We start from the raw sequence: 11,908 nt of genomic DNA on the forward strand, positions 1-11,908 counted from the left end.
TGCCTTTAAGATCTATCTGTGTTGTCACAAATGGTAGAATTTCTTTGTTTTTTATTGCTGAATAGTATCCCATTGTATATATATATACTGCCACTTCTTTATCCATTCATCTACCAATGGACACGTAAGTTGTTTCCGTGTCTTGGCTGTTGTGAATAATGCTGCTATGAACACGGAGGTGCAGGTATCTTTTGAGTTTAAAGAAATCAGACTTGTGGTTACTAGCGGTGGGGAGTAGGGGGAGGGAGGTTTGGAGGAAGGGGGTCAAAAGGTTCAAACTTCCCGTTATGAGATAAATAAGTACTAAGGATGTAATGTTCCACAGCATGACTACATCTAACACTGCTGTATGATATATGGGAAAGTTGTTAAGAGAGTAGATCCTAAGAATTCTCATCACAAGGAGAAATCTTTTTCTTTTTATTGTATCTATATGAGATGATGGATGTTAACTAACCTGTATTGTGGTAATAGTTTCACAATATATGTAAATCAAGCCATCATGCTGTATGCTTAAACTTATATAGGGACGTATATCAATTATTTCTCAATGAAAATGGAAAGAAAAGTATTTTACACTGAAAAAAACCAAGCTATAATGAGATATCACCTCACATCCATTAGGATGGCTACTATATATATAAAAAAAAAGACAAAATAGCAAATGTAAGCAAGGATGCAGAGAAGAAATTGGAACCATCGTACATATTTGCTGGGATTGTAAAATGATGCAATCATTTCCCGTTACTATGGAAAACAGTATGGCAGTTCCTCAAAAAATAAAAAGTAGAACTACCATATGATCCAACAATCCCACTCGGGGGTATGTATGAAAGTAGGATCTTGAAGAGAAATTTGCATATCCATATTGACAGCAGCACTATTCCTTTTTTTTTTTTTTTTGAGGAAGACCAGCCCTGAGCTAACATCTGCTGCCAATCCTCCTCTTTTTGCTGAGGACGACTGGCCCTGAGCTAACATCCATGCCCATCTTCCTCTGCTTTATATGTGGGACGCCTGCCACAGCATGGCTTGCCAAGCGGTGCCATGTCCACACCTGGGATCCGAACCGGTGAACCCTGGGCTGCTGAAGTGGAACGTGCGAACTTAACTGCTGCACCACCGGGCTGGCTGCAAGCAGCACTATTCTTAAGAGACAAGAGGTGGAAGCAGCCCAGATGTCCATCCATGGACGAGAAGATAAACAATGTGGTCTACACATACCATGGAACACTAGTCAGCCTTTAAAAAGAAGGAAATCCTGTCGCATGCTACAAAATGGATGAATGTAAGGACATTATGTTAAGTGAAATAAGCCCATCACACAAAGACAAATACTGTATGATTTCACTTATGCTGGGTACTTAAGTTGTCAAACTCATAGAAACAGAAAATGGGATGGTGTTATCAGGGGCTGGGGGAAGGAAGAAACAGGGAATTATTATTTAAGGAGAATAGAGTTTCAGATTTGCAAGATGAAAAAGTTCTGGAGATCTATTCCACAATAACATGAATATACTTAATATTACTGAGTTGCATGCTTAAAAATGGTTAAGATGGTAAAAACAAACAGGAAAAAATGAACCAGTTAAAAAAAGAAAAATAATTTATGTAAAATGCCTAAATAACAATATTTAGTGTACATGGGTTTGTTATATTATTTTGTGCACTTTTCCGTATGTTTGAAATATTTCACAATAAAAATGTGATTTGTTGCTCTCAAAAAATCTCTGTTGAAAGAAATCAAGGAAGAACTAAATACATGCAGAGGTACTCCTCGTTTGTGCATAGGAGGACTCAGTCAATATTGTTAAGATGTCAGTTCTTCCTAACTTAATCCGTAGACACAATCCCAATAAAAATCCCAGCAAGTTATTTTGTGGATATCGACAAATTGATTGTAAAGTTCGTATGGACAGACAAAAGACCCAGGATAGCCAACACAATATTAAGAAAAATAAAGCCGGAGAGCTAACACTACACAATTTCAAGACTTGGTATAAAGCTACAGTAATCAGGATAGGGTGGTACTGGTGAAAGAATAAACAAATAGATCAGTGGAACAGATCAGAAAGCCCCAAAATAGACCCACATAAATATAGTCAACTGATCTTTGACAAAGGAGCAAAGGCAATGCAATGCAGCAAAGATAGTCTTTTCTACGAATGATGCTGGAACGACTGGACATCCACATGCAAAGAAATGAATCTAGACACAGACTTCATACCCTTCACAAAAATTAACTCAAAATGGATCACAGGGGCCGGCCCAGTGGCGCCGCGGTTAAGTGCGCACGTTCTCCTTTAGTGGCCCAGGGTTTGCCAGTTCGGATCCCGGGTGTGGACATGGCACCGCTTGTCAGGCCATGCTGTGGTAGGCATCCTACATATAAAGTGAAGGAGGACGGGCACGGATGTTAGCTCAGGGCCAGTCTTCCTCAGCAAAAAGAGGAGCATTGGTGGCAGATGTTAGCTCAGGGCTGATCTACCCCCACCACCCCCCAAAAAAGGATCACGTAAGTGGTAAACACAAAACTATAAAACTCCTAGATGATAACATAGGATATAAACCTAGAATGACCTTGGGTATGGCATTGACTTTTTAGATACAGCACCAAAGGCATGGTCCATGAAAGAAATAATTGATAATCTGGACTTCATTAAAATTGAAAACTTCTGGTCTGCAAAAGACACTGTGAAGAGAATGAGAAGAATGGGAGAAAATATTTGCAAACAACATGTCTGATGAAGGACTGTTATCAAAAATTACAGAGAACTCTTAAAGCTCAACAAGAAGGAAATGAACAACCCAATTAAAAAATGAGCAAAAGACGCCTCACCGAAGATGAGATACAGATGGCGAGTAAGCATATGAAAAGATGTCATCAGAGAAATACAAATTAAAACAACAATGAGACCACACCTATTAGAATGGCCAACAGCCAAAACACTGACAGCGCCAAATGCTGCCGAGGATGTGGAGCAGCGAGAAATGCAAAATGCTACAGCCGCTCTGGAAGACATTTTGGCAGTTTCTTACGAAACTAAACACACTCGTACCATGTGATCCAGCAATTGCGCCTATTGGTATTTACCCAAATAACTTGAAAGCTTATGTTCACACAAAAACCTGCACACACATTTTATAGCAGCTTTATTCACTCTGGCCAACACCTGGAAGCAACCAAGATGTGTTTCCATAGGTGAGTGGATGAATAAACTGTGGTCCATCCTGACAATGGAGTATTACTCAGTGCTGAAAGAGAAACGAGTTACTAAGTCACGAAAAACATGGAGGAAAATTAAATGCATGTTACTCAGTGAAAGAAACCAATCTGAAAAACCCTTTGTACTGTACGATTCCAACTATATGACATTCCGATAAAGGCAACACTATGGAGACAGTAAAAGAATTAGCGGTTGCCAGACGTTAGTGGGAGGGAGGGGTGAACAGGCAGAGCAAAGAGGATTTTTATGGTAGTGAAACTTTTCTGTATGACGCTATCACGGGGAATATATGCCATTGTACATTTGTCCAAACCCAGAGAATGTGCAACAGCAAGAGTGAAGCCTAATGTAAACGACAGACTCTGGGTGGTGATGACGTGTCAGAATAGGTTCATCAGTTGTAACGGATGGACCATCTGGTGCAGGATGCTGGTAGCGGGCGAGATGTGGGTGTGGAAGGGCAGGGGGTGTGTGGGATCTCTCTCCACCTTCCTCTCAATTTTGCTGTGAATCTAGAAGTGCTCTAAAAAATAAAGTCTATTAGAAAAAGAGCAGGTGTGCTGAAAAAGAGTATTCTAGGACTTATAGAAATGAAAAGCTGCATGGATGGTGCGGTAGCCATTGCTATATTCACGAATATTGTTTTCTGTGCACATGGAAAGCTCTATTTCTCAGCCCCCTTGTAACTGGACAGGACTACGTAACTGGTTCCACCCGTGGGCTCGGAGAAGAGGGCACTTTTAGGTTCATGGTATTTGATTGCAGGTATAAGAAATGCCAGTGCTTATTTCCTGTTTGTGACCAGGCAAGCCACTTACCCGAGATAGAGAAGTTTCCATCACGTAGGGGACACATCATGTGTGCCTTGTCCCTCTTTTCCATATTCCTGCTTTCCTGTTGCCTTGCAGCTTGGGATGGCCACAGCTTCATTTAAGGGAATGCCGGATGTAGGGCTTTTGGGATAAAATAAAAGAGTTTGATGAGGGGGAAGACTTTTATCCCCTTCTTCTCTGCTTGGAACAGTGGTGTGAAGACGTTACGTTTGCAACTGTGACATGTCTATCTTGTGACCAAACATGGCGACCAAGGAGAGTGAGGAGGGGAAAAATAGAGGCTCCGTTCTTGATGGCGCAATCGCTCTGAGCTTTCAACGCTGGAGCTTCCAGCTTCCAGACTTCCAGTTATGCAAGATAATTAAAAGTCGTTATTGCTTAAGTCACTATTTTTTTTTAAAAGTTTGGCACCTGAGCCAACAACTGTTGCCAAGCTTCTTCTTGTTTTATTTTTCTGCTTTTTCTCCCCAAATCCCTAAAGTACATAGTTGTATATTTTAGTTGTGGGTCCTTCTAGTTGTGGTATGTGAGACGCCACCTCAGTGTGGCCTAATGAGCAGTGCCATGTCTGAATGAGCAGCGCCCAGGATCTGAACTGGTGAAACACTGGACCACCTAAGTGGAGCATACAACTTAACCACTTGGCCACGGGGCCAGCCCCTTAAGTCACTATTAATGGGTATTCTGATACATTTCACATTGTTTTCAAGCATACATGTAATATTTTTAAAACTTGACCCATACTGGGACAAAAGGAAGTTTAACATATTCTAAGGAACCAACACCATACGGAACACGCAATGTAATATAGCAATATCATATTATAAACGTGAATATCAAAAGATAGTTTAAAAATCCTAATGTTTTGGAATCTAAAAATCATACTTCTAAATTCGCAGGTTTAAGAAGACATTGTGATAGAAACTATGGAATATTTAGACAAGAGTGAAAGCACTGCTTATCAAAACATACAGCAGCAGAAGGATACGTAGAGGAAAATTTATGTATATATTAGTAAATAAGAAATATTAAAAATCAATGAGAGACAGTAAAATAGTGGTTGCCAGGGGCCAGGGCAAGGGAGAATGAAGAGTTATTGTTTAATGATTATAGAATTTTAGTTTGGGAAGATGCAAAGAAGTTCTGGAGATGGATGGTGGTGATGGTTCCACAGGGATGTGAATGTACTTAATGCCACTGAACAGTACCCTGAAAAGTGGTTAAAATGGTAAATTTTGTTTTATGTATATTTTACCACAATAAAACATTTTCTTAAAAAATTAATGAACTGGGCCAGCCCTGGTGGCCTAGGGGTTTAAAGTTCAGTGCTCTCACCGCTTTGGCGGCCCCAGTTCATTCCCGGGTGTGGAACCACACCACCCATCTGTCAGTAGCCATGCTGTGGCAGTGTCTCACACTAGAAGGACTTACAAGCAGGATACGCAACCGTGTGCTGGGGCTCTGGGGAGGGGGACAAAGAGGGAAGCGATAGCACTGATGCTCGCAGTTGAGAGTTTTCTCCAATAGTGTTCATCAGCTCTTGTGAAAGAAACAAAGAAATTAGTGTAGAATAATGTTTGGGGTGCATGCCTGGCTCGTAGTCCCTGCCTATGTGCAAGATTTAGCAGCCATATTTTGATCACCTGACCCTCCCTTTCCTGGCCACAGCTGATGGTGGGGCTGGGGTTTTCCCTCAGATTCGCTCTCAACAATCTGTCCTGGGAGACAGAGGGTGTGGCCTCCTGGTGGCAGGTGGTGGGCGTATAAGATGAAGACTTGGGGCTGGCAGCCGTGCCCCGATTTGTGCACACAGAGGAAGCTTGTTGAGAGAAGATGAGGCTGGGAAGATGGAGTTGAGAAGACAGGAGAGGAGAGGGGAAGGGAAGGGAAGAGACAGAGGAAAGTAGAAAGACGCAGAAGTGAGAAAGACCCTACAGGCTCTAAGAGGGAGAGAACATTTTGATTTTTTTGTAGGCTCTCTTTCTAGCTTTTGTTTCCGTGAAGTCTGGCTCTATCAATATGCGGGTCAGAAAAATTTTCAAACCTTAAAATAAAGCATTCGTTAATTGCACTAATTTAGTGGATATCTATTCCTTGCAACTAAACATCTTGACAAATATCATAGTATTATCTCAGGTGTGAGAATAGCATGAATAAAGCTGTTGGGGCAGGAATTAAAATCCAGTTGAACCAAGGAGGACCCGTAATAAGAGTGGTCCCTGACGGCAATGGAAGTTAAAGGTGCAGGAGTAGGCAGCCTCAAGTCCATGGTGGTGAAAGTGAGGCATGAATCAACTGACTAACTCACCATCCCACCTGTCAATCAATTTCAGTGGTGACTTTCACCAGACGGCTCTGGATAAATCTTCCATGTCATCTGCCTTCTCACCAAATCAATCTTTCCTTTGTAATTAAAAATAGTTGAGGGGCCGGCCCTGTGGTGTAGTGGTTAAGTTTGCGTGCTCTGCTTCAGCAACCTGGCTTTGCAGGTTTGGATCCCAAGTGCGGACCTACCACTTGTCAGCCAAGCTGTAACAGCGACCTACATACAAAATAGAGGAAGACTGGCACAGATGTTAGCTCAGGGCTAATCTTCCTCAGCGAAAAAAAAGAAAAAGAAAAAAAGTTGAATAGGATTCTTTGAAGAAGATGCTTTATACAAGACTGCTAGTAAATGTCAGCCCCAGTTAAAAGCAAATTTCAAAGAGGGAGATAGAGCAAGCTAAAGCTTTTGACAGCAGGAAACACTGCATAGCTCTCTCCTTGCTTGTGGCATATTCTATTTTCCAAAGACAGTAGCAGCAATGCATCCCCCATCCCACATGTTCTTCCTCCCATATGATGATCATGGTTTTCTTTGAGAAGTGGGATCTGTGCATTGAACCTGGACAGAAATTTGTAACTGCTTTGGCCAATAAAATGAAGCACAAGTGATGTTGTGTGGCTTCTGAGACTGGTCACAAAAGACAGCTGTCACTGGGCTCTCTCTTGGAACACTTGCTCTTGGAGCCCAGCCACCATGTTGTGAGGAAGCCCAGGCCACAAGGCGACACCACGTATGGGTGTTCTGGCTGACAGCCTCAGCCGGACCCCCAGCCAGCAGCCAGCATCAGCTAAGGGTAAGTGACCCTTCAGATGACTCCAGATTTCAAGTCTTCTAGCTGAAGCCACAGAAATGAGGGAGCAGATGCTGTCCCCACTGTACCTTGTCTCCCTTCCTGACCTGTAGAAACTGTAAGAGAGGGTGTATGATTATGGTTGTTTTAAGTTGTCTAGTTTTGGGGTAATTTTTAATGCAGCAATAGATAACTAATACACTACTTATAAAGCCAAATCCCGAAACTGGTGCTGACCAAGATAATGCTAAGCCTTCTTGAAAGAAATACATTTTTTAAAAAAATTACTATGGAACAACTACTTAAGTTTCAGTGACATTCCTGTCTAACTTTGCCTTTTGGGAATGAAAAGAATGTTTGTTATTTTGACCTAGAATATTAGTTTCTATTACAACTCTTCATGACGGAATCCAGGATGGACATACGTCATTGAGGCAACACTGACATCTTAATGAATTATTGGACTTTAAAATTTCTCTATCCCAAGAGTCTCACCCAGGACTTGGCACATAGTGGATCCATAATAAATACCAAATTGAGTTGAATTTTTCAATATAAAGCACACCATTTTACAGGGCACAGGCTGTGAAAATGCCGTAATTCTGGGAGAACGGAAGGCATGTAAAGGAAGGCCTTTTGAGCAATTTCAGTGGCAGCACCAAATGCCTGCCCCAGAAAAACGTGTTCTAATCAGAAGCAGCGTGCTTGCTCTGCAATTGCAGCTCAAAACCAGTGTCCTGGGCTACCTCCTCTTCCAGCCAGGGGGACCACCCCGAGCCCCTCCCTCTATGGATATTCTGAAGGTGCCACAGGTAGACTTTCTGGGTCCACGGTGCAAAGTTGTTTCTCTTCCACTGGGCCCATACTCCCTTCAAATTCTGCTTTAGCCTGTGTGAGCTCAGATAAATGTTAACGAGAAAGCAGATAACTACCTGACAACCTTGACTGTAGATGGCCTGGCTTTTTTAGGGAGGAGGGAGGAGAAAGATGATAAATTTAATTTAAAATTTTCTGTATTGTAGTAAAATATATAACATAAAATTTGCCATTTTACCCATTTTTAAGTGTATGGTCAGTGGCATTCATTGCATTCACAATGTTGTGCAGATAATCACGACTACCTATTTCCAAAATTTTTTCATCACCCCAAACAAAAACTCTGTAACCATTAAGCAATAATGCCCCACTGCCCTCTCCCCCGGGTCCCTGATAACCTCTAATCTACTTTCTGTCTCCGTTAACTTGCCTATTCTAGATATTTCATGTAAGTGGAATCATAATATTTGTCTTTTTGTGTCTGGTTTATTCCACTTAGCACAGTGTTTCAGGGTTTATCCATGTAGCAGTATGTACCAGAACTTCATTCCTTTTAATGGCTGAATAGTATTCCATTATATGCACACATGCATGCACGCACACCACATTTTGTTCATTCGTCTGTTGACGGACACTTGGATTGTTTCCATCTTTTGGCTGTCGTGAACAATGTTGCAATGACCATTGGCGTATAAATATCTGGGTCCTGTTTTAATTCTTTTGGGCATATACCTATGAATGCGATTGCCGGGTCTGGTGGTAATTCTACGTGTAACGTTTTGAGGAGCTGTTTTCCACGGTGGCCGCACCATTTTACATTCTCGCCAGGAGCGTACCAGGATGCACAGCCCCGCCCACATTTTATTTTCCTTTTTTTTTTTTGGTCGTAGCCACTCCAGTGGTTGTGATTTTTGATTTATGTTTTCTAATGATTAATGATGCTGAGCATCTTTTAAAAAAATTGTGGCAAAAAACTCATAACATACAATAAACCCTCAAATTTTTAAGCGTACAGTACAGTCTTGTTAACTAGAAGGACAATGCTGTATAGCAGGTCTCTAGAACTTTTTAATCTTGCAGACTGATGCTCTATACCCATTGGACAGCAGCTCATCTCTTCCTCCCTGCAGCCTCTGGCAACCACCACTCTACTTTCTGTTTCTAAGAGTTTGACTGCTTTAGATATATCATATAGGTGGAATCATGTGGTGGCTCCTTGATATCGAGCATCTTCTCATGTGCTTATTGGTCATTTGTTTATCTTCTTTGAAGAAATATCTATTTAAGTCCTTTGCCCACTTTTTGATTAGGTTGTTTGTCTTTTTGTTGTTGAGTTGTAGAAGTTCTTTATATATTCTGGATATTAAACCTTTTTCTGATATAAGATTTCCAAATATTTTCTCCCATCCTGTGGGTTGTGTTTTTACTTCCTTGATAATGTCCTTTGATTTGCAAAAGTTTTACATTTTGATGAAGTCTAATGTATCTAATTTTTCTTCTGTTGCTTGTGCTTTGGGTTTCATATCTAAGCATCCATTGCCAAACCCAAGGTCATGAAGATTTACCTCTATGTTTTCTTCTAAGAGTTTTATGGTTTTAGCTCTTACGTACATTTTGAGTTAATTTTTATATATGGTGTGAGATAGGGGTCCAACTTGATTCTTTGACATGTGCCACTCTAGTTGTCCTAGCACTGTTTGTTGAAGAGACTGTTCCTTCTCCGGTGAATGGACTCGGCACCCTTGTGCCAAAAAACCAATTATATATAGATGTGTGGGCTTATTCCTGGACTCTCAGTTCTATTCCATTGGTGTATATGTCTATCCTCATGCCACTACCACACTGTGTTGATTACATAGCTTTGTAATAAGTTTTGAAATTGAGACATATGAGTCCTTTGACTTTTCTCTTTTTCGAGATTGTTTTGGCTTTTTCAGATCCCTTGCAATTTCATTTGAATTTGAGGATTAGCTTATCCATTTCTGTACAAAGGCTGTTAGAATTTTGTTAGGGATTGTGTTGCAGCTGCAGGTAACTTTGATATTATTGACATCTTGTCAATGCTGAGTCTTCCTCTCTGTGAACTTGGGAGATCATTCTGTTTGTGCAGGTCTTTAGTTTCTTTCAGTGATGTTTTGTAGTTTTCAGTATACTAGTCTTTCACCTCCTTGGTTAAGTTTATTCCTAGGTATTTTGTTCTCTTGGACGCTATGGAAATTGCTTTCGTAATTTCTTTTTTGAGTTGTTTATCATTGGCGTATAGAAGCACACGTGATTTTTGCCTGTTGATCTTGTATCCTGCAAATTTTCTGACTTTGTTTGTTAGCTCTAGTAGCTTTCTTGTGTGTTCTTTGGGACTCTCTGCATACAGGAACAGGTCACCTGCGAATAGAGATTGTTTTACTTCTTCCTTTTCCATTTGAGTGTCTCATTTCTTTTCTTGTCTCTTGCTCTTGCTGGAACCTCCAGTTCAATGCTGAATAGCTGTGGTGAAAGCATGCATCCTTGTTTTGTTCCTAATCTTAACTTTTAGTCTTTCACCTTTGAGTGTGATGTTAGCTGTGGACTTTTCATAAAATCCCTTTATCGTGTTGAGGAAGTTCTCTCCTATTCTTATTTTTCTTAATGTTTTTTTCATGAAAGAGTGTTGAATTTTGTCAAATGCCTTTTCTGTGTCTATTGATATGATCATTTGGGGTTTTTTTTCCCTTCATTCTATTAATGTGATGTATCACATTGCTTACTTTTCCTATGTTGAACTACCCCTGCAATCCTGGGATGAATCCTACTTGGTCACGGTGTGTAGATATATATATATAATCCTTTAATATGCTGTTGGATTCAATTTGCTAGTATTTTGTTGAGGAGTTTGCATCTATATTCATGAAGGATATTGGTCCATAATTTTCTTTCCTTTTGATGTCTTCATCTGGCTTTGATATCAGAGTAATGCTCATCTCATAGAATGAGTTAGGAAGTGTTTCTTCCCCTTTTATTTTTTGGGAAGTTTCAGAATGATTAGTATTAATTCTTCTTTAAATGTTTGGTAGAATTTACCAATGAAGACTTGTGGTCCCAGACTGTTTTCTTATTAGAAGGTTTTTGGTTACTGATTCGATCTCTTTATTTGTTATAGGTCTGTCGAGATTTTCTATTTCTTCCTGAGTCAGTTTAGATAATTTGCGTGTTTCTAGGAATTTGTCCACCTCATCTAGGGTACCAATTTGTCTTTGCATTATTGTATTTTCTTATAATCCTTTTTATTTCTGTGAGGTCAGTAGGAATATCTTCCTTCAGTTTCTAATTTTAGTTTTTATTTAATTTATTTTTTTAAAAGTTTGCTTTATTATTTTTTTTTGTGCTTTTTGCTGAGGAAGATTGGCGCTGAGCTAACGTCTGTTGCCAATCTGCCTCATTTTTGTTTTCTCCTCAAAGCCCCAGTGCACATTGTATATCCTAGTTGTAGTTCATTGTAGTTCTTCTATGTGGGATGCTGCCACAGCATGGTTTAATGAGTGGTGTGTAGGTCTGCACCCAGGATCTGAACCAGGGAACCTCAGGCTGCCAAAGCAGAGCATGAACTTAACCACTAGGCCACAGGGCCGGCCCTTAAGTTTTTTGTGTCTTCTCTCTTTTTTCCTTTAGATGATCCAGCACTCCCTCCCACTCCCACAGCTTTACTGGGGTATAATTGAAAAATAAAACTAAAGATATTTAAAATGTATAGCACGATGATTTGATATACATATACATTGTGAAAGGAGTCCCACAATAGAGCTAATTAACACATCCATCACCACACATATTTACCTTTTTATTTTTTGGCGAGAACGCAAGTTCTACTCTCTTAGTAAATATCAATCATACAGCATGACATTATCAGCTATAGTCACCGTGTTATATATCAGGTCCTCAG

The sequence above is a fragment of the Equus przewalskii genome, chromosome 24, assembly GCF_037783145.1.
Source record: "Equus przewalskii isolate Varuska chromosome 24, EquPr2, whole genome shotgun sequence".
NCBI lineage: Eukaryota > Metazoa > Chordata > Mammalia > Perissodactyla > Equidae > Equus > Equus przewalskii.